This window comes from Hyla sarda, chromosome 4 (genome assembly GCF_029499605.1).
Source record: "Hyla sarda isolate aHylSar1 chromosome 4, aHylSar1.hap1, whole genome shotgun sequence".
In the NCBI taxonomy this organism is placed as follows: domain Eukaryota; kingdom Metazoa; phylum Chordata; class Amphibia; order Anura; family Hylidae; genus Hyla; species Hyla sarda.
This window is the reverse complement of record NC_079192.1, coordinates 15116101-15139030: the sequence shown is the minus strand read 5'-3', so window position 1 is coordinate 15139030 and position 22930 is coordinate 15116101. Positions and strand designations below refer to the sequence as shown.

At 47.9% G+C, this 22930-nt stretch overlaps 1 protein-coding gene across 1 annotated transcript in view; it reads right to left on the bottom strand.

Moving 5' to 3' along the window:
* EFNB3 (ephrin B3) overlaps nucleotides 1–22930 on the bottom strand; it is a gene marked incomplete at its 3' end in the record, with an annotated part of 106490 nt that overhangs the window by 31034 nt on the left and 52526 nt on the right.

The window sequence follows — 22930 nt, the reverse complement described above, 5'->3', positions numbered from 1 at the left end:
GGTGGTTAGTGATAGCACTACAGATATAATAATATATATATATATATCATAATAATATACACAATAATAATATACATAATAATATACAGATATAATAATATACAGATATATCATAATAATATACACAATAATAATATACATAATAATATACAGATATAATACTATACAGATATATCATAATAATATACACAATAATAATATACATAATAATATACAGATATAATGATATACATAATAATATACATAATAATATACAGATATAATATACAGATATAATAATATACATAATAATATACAGATATAATATACAGATATAATAATATATAATAATATGCAGATATAATATATATAATAATATACAGATATTATAATAGCATCTCCTAGTTATATCTGCTGCCAGGTGATTGTCACATGTCTGGGGTCCAGCTCTCCTATAATATCCTTGTATCAATGTCACCACCCACATGTAGAGCCACAGTGCCCCCATAACAGTGACATCCACAGTGCCCCATTAACAGTGACCTCCACAGTGCGCCCATAACAGTGACATCCACAGTGCCCCCATAACAGTGACATCCACAGTGCCCCCATAACAGTGACATTCACAGTGCCCCCATAACAGTGACATCCACAGTGCCCCCATAACAGTGACCTCCACAGTGCCCCCATAACAGTGACCTCCACAGTGCCCCCATAACAGGTGACATCCACAGTGCCCCCATAACAGGTGACATCCACAGTGCCCCCATAACAGGTGACCTCCACAGTGCCCCCATAACAGTGACCTCCACAGTGCCCCCATAACAGTGACCTCCACAGTGCCCCCATAACAGGTGACATCCACAGTGCCACCATAACAGTGACATCCACAGTGCCCCCATAACAGTGACCTCCACAGTGCCCCCATAACAGGTGACATCCACAGTGCCCCCATAACAGGTGACATCCACAGTGCCCCCATAACAGTGACATCCACAGTGCCCCCATAACAGTGACATCCACAGTGCCCCCATAACAGTGACCTCCACAGTGCGCCCATAACAGTGACATCCACAGTGCCCCCATAACAGTGACCTCCACAGTGCCCCCATAACAGTGACCTCCACAGTGCCCCCATAACAGTGACCTCCACAGTGCCCCCATAACAGTGACATCCACAGTGCCCCCATAACAGTGACATCCACAGTGCCCCCATAACAGTGACCTCCACAGTGCCCCCATAACAGTGACCTCCACAGTGCCCCCATAACAGGTGACATCCACAGTGCCCCCATAACAGGTGACCTCCACAGTGCCCCCATAACTGGTGACATCCACAGTGCCCCCATAACAGGTGACATCCACAGTGCCCCCATAACAGTGACCTCCACAGTGCCCCCATAACAGTGACCTCCACAGTGCCCCCATAACAGGTGACATCCACAGTGCCCCATAACAGTGACATCCACAGTGCCCCCATAACAGTGACCTCCACAGTGCGCCCATAACAGTGACATCCACAGTGCCCCCATAACAGTGACCTCCACAGTGCCCCCATAACAGTGACCTCCACAGTGCCCCCATAACAGTGACCTCCACAGTGCCCCCATAACAGTGACATCCACAGTGCCCCCATAACAGTGACATCCACAGTGCCCCCATAACAGTGACCTCCACAGTGCCCCCATAACAGTGACCTCCACAGTGCCCCCATAACAGGTGACATCCACAGTGCCCCCATAACAGGTGACCTCCACAGTGCCCCCATAACTGGTGACATCCACAGTGCCCCCATAACAGGTGACATCCACAGTGCCCCCATAACAGTGACCTCCACAGTGCCCCCATAACAGTGACCTCCACAGTGCCCCCATAACAGGTGACATCCACAGTGCCACCATAACAGTGACATCCACAGTGCCCCCATAACAGTGACCTCCACAGTGCCCCCATAACAGGTGACATCCACAGTGCCCCCATAACAGGTGACATCCACAGTGCCCCCATAACAGTAACATCCACAGTGCCCCCATAACAGTGACATCCACAGTGCCCCCATAACAGTGACATCCACAGTGCCCCCATAACAGTGACCTCCACAGTGCGCCCATAACAGTGACATCCACAGTGCCCCCATAACAGTGACCTCCACAGTGCCCCCATAACAGTAACCTCCACAGTGCCCCCATAACAGGTGACATCCACAGTGCTACCATAACAGTGACATCCACAGTGCCCCCATAACAGTGACCTCCACAGTGCCCCCATAACAGGTGACATCCACAGTGCCCCCATAACAGGTGACATCCACAGTGCCCCCATAACAGTAACATCCACAGTGCCCCCATAACAGTGACATCCACAGTGCCCCCATAAAAGTGACATCCACAGTGCCCCCATAACAGTGACCTCCACAGTGCCCCCATAACAGTGACCTCCACAGTGCCCCCATAACAGTGACATCCACAGTGCCCCCATAACAGTAACATCCACAGTGCCCCCATAACAGTGACATCCACAGTGCCCCCATAACAGTGACATCCACAGTGCCCCCAGAACAGTGACCTCCACAGTGCCCCCATAACAGTGACATCCACAGTGCCCCCATAACAGTGACATCCACAGTGCCCCATAACAAGAGCGAGAATATACACATAGTAGTGACAACCACTGCTGAGCCTTTATACAAGTCACCCAAAACAGTGATAACAGGCCCTCCATAACATTAATATCCATGGTAAAAGCTACAGTGCTCCCCACTAACAGTCATAATAATAGTCCCCCCATAACAGTGTGACCTAGATTTTTTTTTTATAACATTAACATCCACCTTAGCCCAATAACAGTGACATTCACAGTGCCCCCATAACAGTGACATCCACAGTGCCCCCATAAAAGTGACCTCCACAGTGCCCCCATAACAGTGACCTCCACAGTGCCCCCATAACAGGTGACATCCACAGTGCCCCCATAACAGGTGACCTCCACAGTGCCCCCATAACAGGTGACCTCCACAGTGCCCCCATAACAGTGACCTCCACAGTGCCCCCATAACAGTGACCTCCACAGTGCCCCCATAACAGGTGACATCCACAGTGCCACCATAACAGTGACATCCACAGTGCCCCCATAACAGTGACCTCCACAGTGCCCCCATAACAGGTGACATCCACAGTGCCCCCATAACAGGTGACATCCACAGTGCCCCCATAACAGTGACATCCACAGTGCCCCCATAACAGTGACATCCACAGTGCCCCCATAACAGTGACATCCACAGTGCCCCCATAACAGTGACCTCCACAGTGCGCCCATAACAGTGACATCCACAGTGCCCCCATAACAGTGACCTCCACAGTGCCCCCATAACAGTGACCTCCACAGTGCCCCCATAACAGTGACCTCCACAGTGCCCCCATAACAGTGACATCCACAGTGCCCCCATAACAGTGACATCCACAGTGCCCCCATAACTGGTGACATCCACAGTGCCCCCATAACAGGTGACATCCACAGTGCCCCCATAACAGTGACCTCCACAGTGCCCCCATAACAGTGACCTCCACAGTGCCCCCATAACAGGTGACATCCACAGTGCCACCATAACAGTGACATCCACAGTGCCCCCATAACAGTGACCTCCACAGTGCCCCCATAACAGGTGACATCCACAGTGCCCCCATAACAGGTGACATCCACAGTGCCCCCATAACAGTAACATCCACAGTGCCCCCATAACAGTGACATCCACAGTGCCCCCATAACAGTGACATCCACAGTGCCCCCATAACAGTGACCTCCACAGTGCGCCCATAACAGTGACATCCACAGTGCCCCCATAACAGTGACCTCCACAGTGCCCCCATAACAGTAACCTCCACAGTGCCCCCATAACAGGTGACATCCACAGTGCTACCATAACAGTGACATCCACAGTGCCCCCATAACAGTGACCTCCACAGTGCCCCCATAACAGGTGACATCCACAGTGCCCCCATAACAGGTGACATCCACAGTGCCCCCATAACAGTAACATCCACAGTGCCCCCATAACAGTGACATCCACAGTGCCCCCATAAAAGTGACATCCACAGTGCCCCCATAACAGTGACCTCCACAGTGCCCCCATAACAGTGGCATCCACAGTGCCCCCATAACAGTGACATCCACAGTGCCCCCATAACAGTAACATCCACAGTGCCCCCATAACAGTGACATCCACAGTGCCCCCATAACAGTGACATCCACAGTGCCCCCAGAACAGTGACCTCCACAGTGCCCCCATAACAGTGACCTCCACAGTGCGCCCATAACAGTGACATCCACAGTGCCCCCATAACAGTGACCTCCACAGTGCCCCCATAACAGTAACCTCCACAGTGGCCCCATAACAGGTGACATCCACAGTGCTACCATAACAGTGACATCCACAGTGCCCCCATAACAGTGACCTCCACAGTGCCCCCATAACAGGTGACATCCACAGTGCCCCCATAACAGGTGACATCCACAGTGCCCCCATAACAGTAACATCCACAGTGCCCCCATAACAGTGACATCCACAGTGCCCCCATAAAAGTGACATCCACAGTGCCCCCATAACAGTGACCTCCACAGTGCCCCCATAACAGTGGCATCCACAGTGCCCCCATAACAGTGACATCCACAGTGCCCCCATAACAGTAACATCCACAGTGCCCCCATAACAGTGACATCCACAGTGCCCCCATAACAGTGACATCCACAGTGCCCCCAGAACAGTGACCTCCACAGTGCCCCCATAACAGTGACATCCACAGTGCCCCCATAACAGTGACATCCACAGTGCCCCATAACAAGAGCGAGAATATACACATAGTAGTGACAACCACTGCTGAGCCTTTATACAAGTCACCCAAAACAGTGATAACAGGCCCTCCATAACATTAATATCCATGGTAAAAGCTACAGTGCTCCCCACTAACAGTCATAATAATAGTCCCCCCATAACAGTGTGACCTAGATTTTTTTTATAACATTAACATCCACCTTAGCCCAATAACAGTGACATTCACAGTGCCCCCCATAACAGTGACAACCACAGTGCCCCCATTACAGTGACATCCACAGTGCCCCCATAACAGTGACAACCACAGTGCGCCCATAACAGTGACAACCACAGTGCGCCCATAACAGTGACCTCCACAGTGCCCCCATAACAGTGACATCCACAGTGCGCCCATAACAGTGACATCCACAGTGCGCCCATAACAGTGACATCCACAGTGCGCCCATAACAGTGACCTCCACAGTGCATCCATAACAGTGACATCCACGGTGCCCCCATAACAGTGACATCCACAGTGCGCTCATAACAGTGACATCCACAGTGCGCCCATAACAGTGACATCCACGGTGCCCCCATAACAGGTGACATCCACAGTGCCCCCATAACAGGTGACATCCACAGTGCCCCCATAACAGGTGACATCCACAGTGCCCCCATAACAGGTGACATCCACAGTGCCCCCATAACAGTAACATTCACAGTGCCCCCATAACAGTGACATCCACAGTGCCCCCATAACAGTGACAACCACAGTGCTCCCATAACAATGACATCCACAGTGCCCCCATAACAGTGACAACCACAGTGCACCCATAACAGTGACATTCACAGTGCCCCCATAACAGTGACAACCACAGTGCCCCCATAACAGTGACAACCACAGTGCCCCCATAACAGTGACATCCACAGTGCGCCCATAACAGTGACATCCACAGTGACTCCATAACCGTGACATTCACAGTGCCCCCATAACAGTGACCTCCACAGTGCCTCCATAACCGTGACATTCACAGTGCCCCCATAACAGTGACATCCACAGTGCCCCCATAACAATGACAATCACAGTGCGCCCATAACAGTGACATTCACAGTGCCCCCATAACAGTGACATTCACAGTGCCCCCATAACAGTGACAACCACAGTGCCCCCATAACAGTGACAACCATAGTGCCCCCATAACAGTGACAACCACAGTGCCCCCATAACAGTGACATTCACAGTGCCCCCATAACAGTGACATCCACAGTGCCCCCATAACAATGACAACCACAGTGCGCCCATAACAGTGACATTCACAGTGCCCCCATAACAGTGACATTCACAGTGCCCCCATAACAGTGACAACCTCAGTGCCCCCATAACAGTGACAACCACAGTGCGCCCATAACAGTGACAACCACAGTGCACCCATAACAGTGACAACCACAGTGCATCCATAACAGTGATAACCACAGTGCCCCCATAACAGTGACATTCACAGTGCCCCCATAACAGTGACAGCCACAGTGCGCCCATAACAGTGACATTCACAGTGCCCCCATAACAGTGACAACCACAGTGCGCCCATAACAGTGACATTCACAGTGCTCCCATAACAGTGACCTCCACAGTGCCTCCATAACCGTGACATTTACAGTGCCCCCATAACAGTGACAACCACAGTGCCCCCATAACAGTGACAACCACAGTGCCCCCATAACAGTGATAACCACAGTGCCCCCATAACAGTGACAACCACAGTGCGCCCATAACAGTGATAACCACAGTGCCCCCATAACAGTGACCCATAAGTGACAGCCACAGTGCCCCCATAACAGTGACATTCGCAAAATCCACATAACAGCAACGACCACAGTGCCCCATAACCATGACAACCAATGTGCCCATGACAGTAATAATTGTAGTGTCGTATAACAGTGACATCTGCAATGCCACAGTGCCCCCATAACAGTGACAGGCAGTTTCCACAACAGGTACAACCACTGGAGCCTCATAACAGTGACATCCACAGTACCCCTATAACAGTGACATCCACAATGCCCCCCATAACAGTGTCTTCCACAGTACCCCCCATTACAGTGTCATCCACAGTACCCGTATAACAGCGACATCCACAGTGCCCCTAAAACAGACAACCACTGTGCCCTCATAACAGTGTCATCGAAAGTGCCCCCATAACAGTGACATCCACAGCGCCCCCATAACAGTGACATCCACAGTGCCCCTATAACAGACAACCACAGTGCCCTCATAAGTGATATCCATAGTGCCCCCATAACAGTGACAACCACAGTGCACCCATTACAGTGATAACCACAGTGCGCCCATAACAGTAATAACCACAGTGCGCCCATAACAGTAATAACCACAGTGCACCCATAAAAGTAATAACCACAGTGCGCCCATGACAGTAATAACCACAGTGCGCCCATAACAGTGACATTCAGTGCCTCCATAACAGTGACCTCCACAGTGCCCCCATAACAGTGACAGCCACAGTGCTCCCATAACAGTGGTATTCACAGTGCCTCCAAAACAGTGACATCCGCAAAATCCACATAACAGCAACGACCACAGTGCCCCATAACAGTGACATCCACAGTGCCCCCATAACAGTGACATCCACAGTGCCCCATAACCATGACAACCAATGTCCCCATGACAGTAATAATCGTAGTGCCGCATAACAATGACATCTGCAATGCCACAGTGCCCCCCATGACAGTGACAGGCAGTGTCCACAACAGGTACAACCACAGGAGCCTCACAACAGTGACATCCACAGTACCCCTATAACAGTGACATCCACAATGCCCCCCATAACAGTGTCTTCCACAGTACCCCCCTATAACAGTGTCATCCACAGTACCCGTATAACAGCGACATCCACAGTGCCCCTAAAACAGACAACCACTGTGCCCTCATAACAGTGTCATCCAAAGTGCCCCCATAACAGTGACATCCACAGCACCCCCATAACAGTGACATCCACAGCACCCCCATAACAGTGACCTCCATGGTGGCCCCATAACAGTGACCTCCACAGTGCCCCCATAACAGTGACATCCGCAGAGCCCCCATAACAGTGACATCCACAGTGCCCCTACAACAGTGACATCCACAGTGCCCCCATAACAGTGATCTCTACAGTGCACCCATAGCAGTGACATCCACAGCACCCCCATAACAGTGACATCCGCAGAGCCCCCCATAAGAGTGACCTCCATGGTGGCCCCATAACAGTGACATTCGCAGAGCCTCCATAACAGTGATCTCCACAGTGCCCCCATAACAGTGACATCCGCAGAGCCCCCATAACAGTGACCTCCATGGTGGCCCCATAACAGTGACATCCACAGCACCCCCATAACAGTGACATCCACAGCACCCCCATAACAGTGACATTCGCAGAGCCTCCATAACAGTGATCTCCACAGTGCCCCCATAACAAAGACCACCACAGGGTTCTAACATATCTAAATGGGGGTCTTCTTTGCTGCTGCACTTTTTTCTCTGCAAAATTCTCTCACTATAATCTCCACAGGCCAAAAAGGGCAGCACGAATCTCTCCTGTGCTGAGGGTTTGTTACAATGTGTCTGTGTAGGTGAGAGCTATCAATCTGACAGCAAAAGATATATATCTGCGCTGCAGTATGAGCAGTACTACATCAGGTCAGATTGTCATGTCATCAAGAATGTCCTCATTCACTGACAGATAGCAGAGATCCAGAAAACAGTGAGGAATACAAACACAAGTCTATTAGAAAGCTTCTAAACCAATGTTTCAGTATCACACACAATAGGCTTAGATACATCAGCTTAGCAGACAATATCACACATGATAGACTTGGATACATCAGCTTAGCAGATAGTATCACACACGATAGACTTGGATACATCAGCTCAGCAGACAGTATCACACACGACAGACTTGGATACATCAGCTCAGCAGACAGTATCACACACGATAGACTTGGATACATCAGCTCAGCAGACAGTATCACACACGATAGGCTTGGATACATCAGCACAGCAGACAGTATCACATACAATAGGCTTAGATACATCAGCTCAGCAGATAGTATCACATACAATAGGTTTAGATACATCAGCTCAGCAGACAGTATCACACACGATAGACTTGGATACATCAGCTCAGCAGACAGTATCACACACGATAGACTTGGATACATCAGCTCAGCAGACAGTATCACACACGATAGGCTTGGATACATCAGCTCAGCAGACAGTATCACATACAATAGGCTTAGATACATCAGCTCAGCAGATAGTATCACATACAATAGGTTTAGATACATCAGCTCAGCAGACAGTATCACACACAATAGGCTTAGATACATCAGCTCAGCGGACAGTATCACACACAATAGGCTTAGATCCATCAGCTCAGCAGACAGTATCACACACAATAGACTTAGATACATCAGCTCAGCAGACAGTATCACACACGATAGGCTTAGATACATCAGCTCAGCAGATAGTATCACATACAATAGGTTTTAGATACATCAGCTCAGCAGACAGTATCACACACAATAGGCTTAGATACATCAGCTCAGCAGATAGTATCACATACAATAGGTTTTAGATACATCAGCTCAGCAGACAGTATCACACAGTAGGTTTAGATACATCAGCTCAGCAGACAGTATCACACACGATAGACTTGGATACATCAGATCAGCAGACAGTATCACACTCGATAGACTTGGATACATCAGCTCAGCAGACAGTATCACACACAATAGGCTTAGATACATCAGCTCAGCAGATAGTATCACATACAATAGGTTTTAGATACATCAGCTCAGCAGACAGTATCACACAATAGGTTTAGATACATCAGCACAGCATTGCTGTTGCAAAACTACAACTCCCAGCGTACATGCTGGGAGTTTTAGTTTTGCAACAGCTGGAGGCACCCTGGTTGGGAATCTCTGTTCTAAACTCTTCATTGAAAAGTGTTCTCTCCCCAGTGCATTGTGGGGGAAGGGAAGTGAGGACCAGTCTAATTGTGCGACAAAATACTGGCGGTAAAATCACTACCTATGGGGGGCAGCACTGTGCATCATAATAGGAGCAGGACCCTCTCCACAATAGCTCAAGTGCCCCCTTCTGACCCCCCTTATTGTTATGCACAATGGACTAGTCCAGGCAAGATATAGGACAAAGGAACATGACAAGAGAAGGTATGGGGGAGGACGTGGTGACGTGTGGTTGTGGCCTGGTCTCCCCTCATATCCCCGGACTGTACAATGATGACAACTCAATCATCCTGGGAGGGAAAGTATCACCCACACACCGGGCAGAGGTGTGGGCACCAAACACTGGCACCATACCAAGGGGACGCAGAGTTCTGTCCTGAGCTGATGGATCTAAGCCTATCGTGTGATACTGTCTGCTGAGCTGATGTATCTAAGCCTATCGTGTGATACTGTCTGCTGAGCTGATGTATCTAAGTCTATCGTGTGTGATATTGTCTGCTGAGCTGATGTATCTAAGTCTATCGTGTGTGATACTGTCTGCTGAGCTGATGGATCTAAGCCTATCGTGTGTGATACTGTCTGCTGAGCTGATGTATCTAAGTCTATCGTGTGTGATACTGTCTGCTGAGCTGATGTATCCAAGTCTATCGTGTGTGATACTGTCTGCTGAGCTGATGTATCTAAGCCTATCGTGTGTGATACTGTCTGCTGAGCTGATGTATCCAAGCCTATTGTGTGTGATACTGTCTGCTGAGCTGATGGATCTAAGCCTATCGTGTGATACTGTCTGCTGAGCTGATGGATCTAAGCCTATCGTGTGTGATACTGTCTGCTGAGCTGATGGATCTAAGCCTATCGTGTGTGATACTGTCTGCTGAGCTGATGTATCTAAACCTATTGTATGTGATACTATCTGCTGAGCTGATGTATCCAAGTCTATCGTGTGTGATACTGTCTGCTGAGCTGATGTATCCAAGTCTATCGTGTGTGATACTGTCTGCTGAGCTGATGTATCCAAGTCTATCGTGTGTGATACTGTCTGCTGAGCTGATGTATCTAAGCCTATTGTGTGTGATACTGTCCGCTGAGCTGATGTATCTAAGCCTATTGTGTGTGATACTGTCTGCTGAGCTGATGTATCCAAGCCTATCGTGTGTGATACTGTCTGCTGAGCTGATGTATCTAAGCCTATTGTGTGTGATACTGTCTGCTGATCTGATGTACCCAAACCTATCTTGTGTGATACTGTCTGCTGAGCTGATGTATCTAAGCCTATTGTGTGTGATACTGTCTTCTGAGCTGATGTATCTACGCCTATCGTGTGTGATACTGTCTGCTGAGCTGATGTATCTAAGCCTATTGTGTGTGATACTGTCTGCTGAGCTGATGTATCTAAGCCTATTGTGTGTGATACTGTCTGCTGAGCTGATGTATCTAAGCCTATCGTGTGTGATACTGTCTGCTGAGCTGATGTATCTAAGCCTATTGTGTGTGATACTGTCTGCTGAGCTGATGGATCTAAGCCTATTGTGTGTGTGTGATACTGTCTGCTGAGCTGATGTATCCAAGTCTATCGTGTGTGATACTGTCTGCTGAGCTGATGTATCCAAGTCTATCGTGTGTGATACTGTCTGCTGAGCTGATGTACCCAAACCTATCGTGTGTGATACTGTCTGCTGAGCTGATGTATCCAAGTCTATCGTGTGTGATACTGTCTGCTGAGCTGATGTATCCAAGTCTATCGTGTGTGATACTGTCTGCTGAGCTGATGTATCTAAGCCTATTGTGTGATACTGTCTGCTGAGCTGATGTATCCAAGTCTATCGTGTGTGATACTGTCTGCTGAGCTGATGTATCTAAGCCTATTGTGTGATACTGTCTGCTGAGCTGATGTATCCAAGTCTATCGTGTGTGATATGGTCTGCTTAGATGATGTATCTAAACCTATCGTGTGTGATACTGTCTGCTGAGCTGATGTATCCAAGTCTATCGTGTTTGATACTATCTGCTAAGCTGATGTATCTAAGCTTACCGTCTGTGATACTGTCTGCTGAGTCTATGTATCTAAGCTTGCATTGTGTGATACTGTCTAATTAGAAGACATATCTAAGCCTACTTTGTCTGTGAGCTTATGTATCTAAGCCTATCATGTGTTATACTGAGCTGTGTATCTCCTATCTTGTGTCACTGTCTGCTGAACTAAAATATCTAAGCTTATCATGTGCGATACTGTCTGCAGAACCAGTGTATCTAAGCCTATCATTTGTGATACTGTCTGCTGAGTCAGTTTAGCTAACCCTATCCCGTGTGATACAGTCTACTGAGCTGCATATCTCATCCTATATGTGATACTGAGCTAAGCCAATGTATCCGATCTGATCATATGCTGTGTCAGTGTATCTAATGCTACGTGTGATACATCTAATTCTTTCACGTGTGTTATTCTGTCTATTACGATGCGTATCTTCTAGACCTGCCAAGCATTATATGTCTGATAGCCTGGTGTATCTAATCCTATAAAGTGTGATACTGTCTGCTGAGCTATCTAATCCTATCGTGTGACACATTATGTGCTGAGCTGCGTATCTAATCCTTCGTGTGACACTTTCTGCTGAAATTATGCAGACAAAATCCCGTTGTGACTGCCCGGAGGGAGCGCAGAAGGTGCAGTATGGAAGAAGGCCTGTGGGATGGCTGGTACCTGTAGTCCTCCTGCCTATCATGGTCTGTGTCATAAGGGGGCTTCCATGTAGATCAGTGTTTCCTAACCAGGGCGCCTCCAGCTGTTGCAAAACTACAATTCCCAGCATGCCCGGACAGCCTTTGGCTGTCCGGGCATGCTGGGAGTTGTAGTTTTGCAACAGCTGGAGGCACCCTGGTTGGGGAAACACTGCTGTAGATGATGTTGGTTGTAGTTTCCCTGGGTGCCCCATTTTCTCCGGAGAACCCCTTTAATGTGTTTGCTCCTGTCTATACCTGGTACAGTTATACAACATCACCTGGACGACAACCAACCAACAGGCCCTGCGGGGATCCCAGTGGGACACTGCGCTGTCATAGATGATACTCTGTTTTACTCTGTGTATCTAATCCTATTATGTGATACTCTCTCCTGCACTGGATATTTAATCCTAGGTGTGATACCATCCTCTGAGCTGCTGCATCCGATCCCACCGTGTGTGATAATGTATGTTAAAAATGTGTATCTAATCCTGTAACGTGTGATACTGCCTCCGTGCTGATTATATTATTTATTGTAACGCTGCCTGCTCAGCTGGTGTATCTAATCCTGTCATTTGTGATACTGTCTGCTGAGCTGTGTATCTAATCCTGTCATTTGTGATACTGTCTGTTGAGCTGTGTATCCAATCCTACTATGTGATGTGTGATACTGTCTGCTCAGTTGGTGTATCTAATCCTGTCATTTGTGATACTGTCTGCTGAGCTGTGTATCTAATCCTATATGTGATACTCTCTGCTGAGCTGTGTATCTAATCCTATATGTGATGTGTGATACTGTGTTCTGAGCTGTGTATCTAATCTTACATATGATGTGTGATACTGTCTGCTGAGCTGTGTATCTAATCTTACATGTGATGTGTGATACTGTCTGCTGAGCTGTGTATCTAATCCTACATGTGATGTGTGATACTGTCTGCTGAGCTGTGTATCTAATCCTACATGTGATGTGTGATACTGTGTTCTGAGCTGTGTATCTAATCTTACATATGATGTGTGATACTGTCTGCTGAGCTGTGTATCTAATCTTACATGTGATGTGTGATACTGTCTGCTGAGCTGTGTATCTAATCCTACATGTGATGTGTGATACTGTCTGCTGAGCTGTGTATCTAATCCTACATGTGATGTGTGATGCTGTCTGCTGAGCTGTGTATCTAATCTTACATGTGATGTGTGATACTGTCTGCTGAGCTGTGTATCTAATCTTACATGTGATGTGTGATGCTGTCTGCTGAGCTGTGTATCTAATCTTACATGTGATGTATGATACTGTCTGCTGAGCTGTGTATCTAATCCTACATGTGATGTGTGATACTGTCTGCTAATGTGATACTGTCATGATGTCATGCCCCGCCCCCTCAATGCAAGTCTATGGGAGGGGCCGTGACGTCCCCTCCCATAGACTTGCATTGAGGGGGCGGGGTGTCACATAATGAGGGGGTGGGGCTCTGACGTCACAAACTCCTGGTGCTGGCTCCAGCGTTTGGAACAGTTTGTTCCAAACGCTGAGCAGTGGAGTACCCCTTTAAGTAACCTAAGAGTCTGGAGTTATAGGAGCCTCAACTCAAGTCTGTAGCCACAAGATACAAGTCTCCAAGTAACTACAGTCACAGCTACAAATCAGTCAGTGTCATCTATTGTCAAGTCAGTGTGACCTGCACTAAATTCTCCAAAACCACTGCAAGTCCCAGCAAGCCCTTAAGGTCTCTGAAGTCACTGGTCCCCTCCGTCCCCCGACTGAGGTGGGCTCCTGTATCCCGGAGGTGGGCTCCCGTATCCCGGCGGTGGGCTCCCGTATCCCGGCGGTGGGCTCCCGTATCCCGGCGGTGGGCTCCCGTATCCCGGCGGTGGGCTCCCGTATCCCGGCGGTGGGCTCCCGTATCCCGGCGGTGGGCTCCCGTTTCCCGGCGGTGGGCTCTTGTTTCCCGGCGGTGGGCTCCCGTAATCTGGCGGTGGGCTCCCGTAATCCCGGCGGTGGGCTCCCGTAATCTGGCGGTGGGCTCCCGTAATCCCGGCGGTGGGCTCCCGTATCCTGGCGGTGGGCTCCCGTATCCCGGCGGTGGGCTCCCGTATCCTGGCGGTGGGCTCCCGTATCCCGGCGGTGGGCTCCCGTATCCCGGCGGTGGGCTCCCGTATCCTGGCGGTGGGCTCCCGTATCCTCAGGCGGTCCAGTTTTTATTAGGATGGTTGCATGAGTAATAATGTAGAGTTGACACAGAGCTGATGGGTTTACTCAGGAAATATCATACGGTATTATTACTTGTAGTTATTTTTATTATTACTTGTAGTTATTTTTATTATTACTTGTAGTTATTTTTATTATTACTGTTGTTGTTTTTATTATTACTGTTGTTGCATGTGAGAGGGGAAACGGGTGATTGGGGTTGGATGAGGAACACGGACACTGTTATTACTTATTATTGCTTCTGTTATTATTGTATGTGATTATTAGGTTTGCCTTGATTTGGTCTTTTATTAGAGAACTGGGTGATGGGTGATGGGTGATGGGTGATGCTATGGTTATTACTGCTGACATATCTATTATTATTATTAGCTGTTTGCCAGGGGAGCCGGGAGAGGGTCCCAATGGGATCAGCAAAATGGTTCTGATCAGATGACTACTTTAAGCAGTGGAGTAGCTGTATGGGTCGCAGTGGTCGCAGTGGTGACTGGGCCCTAGATCAAAGATGCAGTGACCTACCTAACACGCTAATGCTGATTGTCCCCATAATGATTATGGAGAGTGCCCATAAATGGCTCTGCCCAATCATCAAACTGTGAGGCCATATAGTTACAACTGCACAGTCCTCTCTGCCCCCTCCCTGCAGTCATCTCATAGAATTACCAGGGCTGGATTGTCATTGGAGCTTTTGGAGCTCATGCTCTGGGCCCCAAGGGGCCCCGCTCCCTCTGCATCATGCAGGTCCTGGTCCTCAGGGATCTCCACACAGAACATAATGGCAGTGACTGATCAGGACCTACTTTGTACCTTCTGAATGCTGGAGGGGGTGATTGCTTTGAGGACCTGTGGTGATGTCACAATCATGTGACTTGGGGGAGGAGCTACAGTTCCTGGAGCAGCCAGAAGAGCAAAAGCACTGCAAAAGCCACTGCAGTGCATTGATTTAAAGCGCCCGCTTTAAATAAATGATCTGCAGCGGTGTCGCGGGGGGATAAATAGCCGATAACTTATACCGGAATATCGGTATAAGTTATCGGCTATCGGCCCTAACCTCCACCGATTATCGTATCGGCAATAAAAAAACAATATCGGTCGATCCCTAGTACATACATTACTTATCCTGTACTGATCCTGAGTTATATCCTGTATTACACTCCAGAGTTGTACTCACTATTCTGCTGGTGAGATCACTGTGTACATACATTACATTACTTATCCTGTGCTGATCCTGAGTTATATCCTGTATTATACCCCAGAGCTGTACTCACTATTCTGCTGGTGAGGTCACTGTGTACATACATTACATTACTTATCCTGTATTGACCCTGAGTTATATCCAGTATTATACACCAGAGCTGTACTCACTATTCTGCTGGTGAGGTCACTGTGTACATACATTACATTACTTGTCCTTTACTGATCCTGAGTTATATATCAGACAGGAGGCTCATATCTTATGCATTAACCTTTCTTTATTAATGCCCAGAGCAGAATATTCACTATTTAATTCAAAGTAAATGAACAGAAAAAACTTCAAATACTACAACTCCCAGCAGTCCTTGGGCCACAGTAGTCACTCCTATCCCTGTAGCCCCTATATAAGGACTGCCCCATAATAGATCTTCCTCTTTCTTTCTGCTCATAGCAGATTTTCAGATAAGTATCAAGGCCCAAACTTCTTTAAAAAAATCAGGGGCCAGCAAGGTTTTTCCCCGGGCCAGCAGAAGTAGGGGCCGTTCTGCTGGCCGTACCCCTTCCTACAGACCATATGCTAGAGCAGCAGCTTCACCGCTCTATCCCCAGGCTCCACCCACCTATACCATGCCAGTGGCGCAACCGGCCGTGGAGGCAGAGGATATCCCCGATCTCGTCCACCTACCGGTAAGTGTTCCACCCATCCCGCTGTCGTACATTCCTGTGGGGGGACGTCTGCAGTATTTTATCCACGCCTGGTCTGCGATTACGGCAGACGCATGGATACTCAATACTGTAGCGGGGTATCATATAGACCTCCTAACCCCACCGGAGCTGGGCATAATCCCTCCCCCCCATCCGGTTTTCACAGCAAAACGTTGTTCTCATAGACAACGAATTACAAGACCTTCTGTCCAAACGGGCGGTCGTAGAGGTCAATTCGTCATCCCCAGGGTTTGTCAGCAACCTCTTCCTCGTAACGAAGAAAGGGGGCGGCTACCGCCCCGTGATAAATCTTCGGGATCTAAATCAACATGTCGCTTATCGACATTTCAAAATGGAAGGCATCCATTGCCTTCGGGATCTTCTCCAACTGGGGGACTGGCTAATGAAGGTGGACTTAAAGGACGCCTACCTCACCGTTCCCATGGATCCGTTTTCACAGCGACTACTTTGCTTCCTCTGGAGGGATCGGATTTGGCAATTTACTTGCCTCCCATTCGGTCTCTCGTCCGCCCCCTGGTGTTTCACCAAACTCTTGAAACCAGTGGTGGCATCCCTGAGGAGCAGAGGGGTACGTCTGATCATTTATCTGGACGACATCCTCATCATGGCTCGCTCAAGAAATCAAGACTCTCTCCACATGAGGTGGACGATTTCTCTGTTACAAGGACTGGGATTCCTAGTCAATCACGAGAAATCAATCCTCGTTCCGGCCCAAGAACTAGAGTTCTTGGTTTTTTTGGTGGACACCAATCAGGTCGTGCTACGTCTGCCAAAGTCGAAGTTGGCCCTCATTCGCAAAGAGATCAGGGCAGTTTTGCGCTATGGTTACTTATCCTTGCGAATCCTTGCTCGCCTGGTGGGCCTCTTAGCGGCCTCCATTCAGGCTATATTTCCGGCCCCTCTGCATTACAGTTCCCTCCAGAGACTCAAAATCCTTCATCTACGACAGGGTCTCAGGTATGCAGACGAGATACCCCTCTCTGCGGAAGCCAAGGCAGAATTGCGGTGGTGGCTACGTCATGCCGTCGAATAGAGCGGCAAGACGATCTTCAACTCCAATCCGGAGTTCATCTTAGAGTCGGATGCGAGCCGCCTAGGTTGGGGCGCTCGTTTCGAAGATGCCGCCACGGGAGGGACCTGGTCCTCAGAGGAGTCCCTCCTTCACATCAATGCGTTGGAGCTTCTGGCGGCGGCATTCGCCGTCAAGAGTTTCCTGTCAGAAGCGTCCAATTGCTGCGTATTATTGCGCATGGACAACGTTGCAGCGGTGCAGTATGTCAACCGCCTGGGGGGCACCAGATCCAAAATCCTTGCAAACATCGCAAAGGGCTTTTGGCATTTCTGCCTCTCCCGCAACATTGTTCCTTTTGGCGGAATATATTCCGGGGGTTTCCAATACGGTAGCCGATTGGAATTCTCGCCATCTTCTCGACTCCAGCGATTGGCGTCTAGATCGCTCAATCTTCCTTCAGCTGAATCTACTTTGGGGTCCGTTGGGCATAGATCTATTTGCCTCGCGCCTCAATCATCATCTACCTCGCTTCTTCAGCTGGCGGCCAGACCCGGAAGCGTCTGCAGTAGACGCCTTTCGCCAGATCTGGCCGGAGGGAACACATTATGCGTTTCCCCCGTTCTCCATGATTCCCAGGGTTCTCCTGCACATAGCGAACCAGAAGGCGACGGTTGTGTTGATCACCCCCTGGTGGCCGACGCAACCTTGGTTTCCCCTCCTTCTGGGGATGACCTTGGATTATCCCAGGCTACTGCCTATTTTTCCGCAGATTCTCTCCAATCCGACCAAGGGCATTCACCCTCTGGTGGCGGAGGGCAATCTGACTCTCCTGGCGTGGTTGATTTTGGGGTGCCAGACGCGGACAGCGACCTTTCTAAGTCAGCTAGGGATCTCCGCCCTGGCCTGGGCCCCCGGGACTCGATCGGCATATCGATCAGCCTGGAGGCGACAGGTTGATCCCGTACAAGCGCCTGTATCGGTAGTGGTGAATTATCTGGCGGATTCTTTTGAATCTGGTAAATCGTTTAGCTCCATCAATGTGTACCGATCGGCTATTTCCGCTTACCACTGTCCTGTGGACTCTTTGCCGGTTGCAAACATCCATTAGTGTGTAGGTTGTCGCAAGGTAGCAAATTTAAGCGACCGCCTCGTCCTAAATATCAATCAACCTGGGATGTTTCCCGATTGCTTGACATGTTCTCTAGATGGGAGGACAATGATGCGCTTTCGTTGCGACTGTTGTCTTACAAACTTACGGTCCTGTTGTGTCTAGTCTCAATCAAACGAGTGTCGGACGTTAAGGCCCTGGACATTTCTAGGCGTCAATTCTCGCCTCAGGGTGTCAAATTCTCGGTGGTCCGTAGGTCCAAGACGGGGTTGCATTCAGTTTTCTACCCATATTTTCCTACGCATCCTCGGCTCTGCGTTGTTCGTTGCCTACAGGCTTACGAATCACGCACTGTTGCACTACGCTCTCCTGACTTTCTCAACTCCTTGTCTCTTATGTAAGACCTCATCACCCGGTCACCTCCGCCACTTTGGTGCGGTGGGTACGGTCCGCCATGGAGATGGCGGGTATAGACATATCCCTTTTTGGAGCACACTCTTCCAGTGGTCACGGCGGGGGGTTCCCTCGCTGATCTTTTACTGGCGGCCGATTGGTCTTCTGAGACCACATTTCGGTTTTATGATTATGATGTTATGCTTATCGTGTATTTTATGCTTTAGTCTGTTAGCTTTGAACCTGCATAAGATATGAGCCTCCTGTCTGATATATAAATCGAGAATTTCCCAGCCTGTGATGGAAAATATTAGTTATATGAAGACAGGAGCCGAGTATCTTCCCTCCCTACCCAACCCTATTACGATTCTGCATTCTCTTTTCAGGTTACTGATCGCAGCTGCTGGTTTCCTGTGTGCGGATGACCTGTTGGTCGAAGATGTTTTAGTTTTATCTGAGGTCCCCGTTGGGACGCGGTTGGAGTTACCCCAGTTTGTCTCCGGAAGCTGAGATGTCGGGCCGGCTGGCCGAAGAGTCTGGAGGTTGCGGCGACGTCCGGTTGGACTTCATGGTTCCGGTGCGGCGGTGATTCGCATGAAGAAAGAGGAAGATCTATTATGGGGCAGTCTTTAAATAGGGGCTACAGGGATAGGAGTGGTTACTGTGGCCCAAGGACTGCTGGGAGTTGTAGTATTTGAAGTCTTTTCTGTTCATTTACATTGAATTGAATAGTGAATATTCTGCTATGGGCATTAATAAAGAAAGGTTAATGCATAAGATACTCGCCTCCTGTCTTCATATAACTAATATTTTCCATCACAGGCTAGAAAAATCTCGATTTATATCCTGTATTATACTCCAGAGCTGTACTCACTATTCTGCTGGTGAGGTCACTATGTACATACATTACATTACTTATCCTGTACTGATCCTGAGTTATATCCTGTATTATACTCCAGAGCTGTACTCACTATTCTGCTGGTGAGGTCACTGTGTATATACATTACATTACTTATCCTCTACTGATCCTGATTTATATCCTGTATTATACTCCAGAGCTGTACTCACTATTCTGCTGGTAAGGTCACTGTGTATATACATTACATTACTTATCCTGTATTGATCCTGAGTTATATCCTGTATTATACGCCAGAGCTGTACTCACTATTCTGCTGGTGAGGTCACTGTGTACATACATTACATTACTTATCCTGTACTGATCCTGAGTTATATCCTGTATTATACTCCAGAGCTGTATTCACTATTCTGCTGGTGAGGTCACTGTGTATATACATTACATTACTTATCCTGTACTGATCCTGAGTTATATCCTGTATTATACTCCAGAGCTGCACTCACTATTCTGCTGGTGAGGTCACTGTGTACATACATTACATTACTTATCCTGTACTGATCCTGAGTTATATCCTGTATTATACTCCAGAGCTGTACTCACTATTCTGCTGGTGAGGTCACTGTGTACATACATTACATTACTTATCCTGTACTGATCCTGAGTTATATCCTGTATTATACTCCAGAGCTGTATTCACTATTCTGCTGGTGAGGTCACTGTGTATATACATTACATTACTTATCCTGTACTGATCCTGAGTTATATCCTGTATTATACTCCAGAGCTAGAATTGCTGCTTTTTGGTCACATCATATACCATAAAAAAATTAATAAAAAGCGATAAAAAATTCCCATGTAAACAAAAATGATACCGATAAAAACTAAGGATCATATCGCCTTGTATACGGAAAAATAAAAGTGTTACAGGGTTCAGAATGGGAACATTTTTTGCATGTTAATCTTCTCACAAAAAGTAGTAAAATAAAACCAAACCTACATTAAATGGGTATCGTTGTAATCATATGGACCTACAGATAATGTGTCGTTTTAACCGTAAAATATATTGTGTAGAAACGAACCCGCACCCCCAAAAACCTTGCAGAATTGCGTTATTTTGCTATATGTGGGCAGGGTATCTATATGGGTGCATGGGGGGCCCCATGAGTTGCCAGTCCAACCCTGCTAACCGGCAACAAGTCTCAGTGGGAGGGGAGGGGGGGGGTAACGACTGTCTTGGGAGGTGTTGTTTGGGGCCCCATCATACTGAAGTGCTCCGTCTTCCAGGCAGCCTTAAAGGGGTACTCCACTGCTCAGTGTTTGGAACAAACTGTTCCGAACGCTGGAGTCGGCGCTGGGAGCTCGTGATGTCATAGCCCCGCCCCCTCATGATGTCACCCCGCCCCCTCAATGCAAGTCTATGGGAGGGGGCGTGGCAGTCAACATACCCCCTCCCATAGACTTGCATTTAAGGGGGAGTGACGTCCAAGGGGGTGTGGCTGTGACATCATGACCCCCACACCCAGAGTTCGGAACAAAATGTTCCGAACGCTGGGGCAGTGGAGTACCCCTTTTAAAGGGATACTCTGGTGGAAAACTGTGTTGTTTTTTTGTTTTGTTTTTTTAAATCAACTGGTGCCAGAAAGTTAAACAGATTTGCAAATTACTTCTATTAAAAAATCTTAATCCTTCCTGGACTTATTAGCTGTTGAATACTACAGAATAAATTATTTTCTTTTTGCAACACAGAGCTCTCTGCTGACATCACGAGCACAGTGCTCTCTGCTGACATCTCTGTCCATTTTAAGAACTGTCCAGAGTAGGAGAAAATCCCCATAGAACACATATGCTGCTCTGGACAGTTCCTAAAATGGAAAGAAATGTCAACAGAGAGCACTGTGCTCGTGATGTCAGCAGAGAGCTCTGTGTTCCAAAAAGAAAATCATTTCTTCTGCAGTATTCAGCAGCTAATAAGCCCTGGAAGGATTAAGATTTTTTTAATAGAAGTAATTTACTATTTAACTTTCTGTCACCAGTTGATTTAAAAAGAAAAAAAAAAAGAAAGTTTTCCACCGGAGTACCCCTTTAAGCACATAACAAAATGTGAGCAACATAACAAAATGCCAAATAAAGCTAAAGGGTCTGAAGACTTTCCGAAAGCCTTGTCCAGCTGCACAGTCCTCTCCGTCCCCTCCCTACAGTCATCTCTACACACACATTAGATGCCAGCCGATCCTGCCCTATATGTATGGGCACCTTAATAACCTATACATATGTAGAACACATGTTAGCTGATGCAGAACCTCTTTTTAAAGTGGGGGTGGGGGTGGGGGGGGGGGAGCTTGATTGAAGTCAGTAAATGATTAACAGGACAATACCGGTTCCACCTGAACAACAGGTTCTGCACCAACTGAGGGTTATATGATATAATGCTATTCTCCAGGGGCCGAAGAAGAAGCACTGCAGAGTTTACTGCCACAGTGCCCCCATAACAGAGCCAACCATAGAGCTACTCATATAATAGAATATCATGTGATAGTGCCCCCCATAACAATGCCATATACAGTGCCCCCATAACAATGCCATATACAGTGCCCCCATAACAGAGCCAACCATAGAGCTACTCATATAATAGAATATCATGTGATAGTGCCCCCCATAACAATGCCATATACAGTGCCCCCATAACAGAGCCAACCATAGAGCTACTCATATAATAGAATATCATGTGATAGTGCCCCCCATAACAATGCCATATACAGTGCCCCCATATCAGAGCCAACCATAGAGCTACTCATAGAATATCATGTGATAGTGCCCCCCATAACAATGCCATATACAGTGCCCCCATAACAGAGCCAACCATAGAGCTACTCATATAATAGAATATCATGTGGTTCATAGTG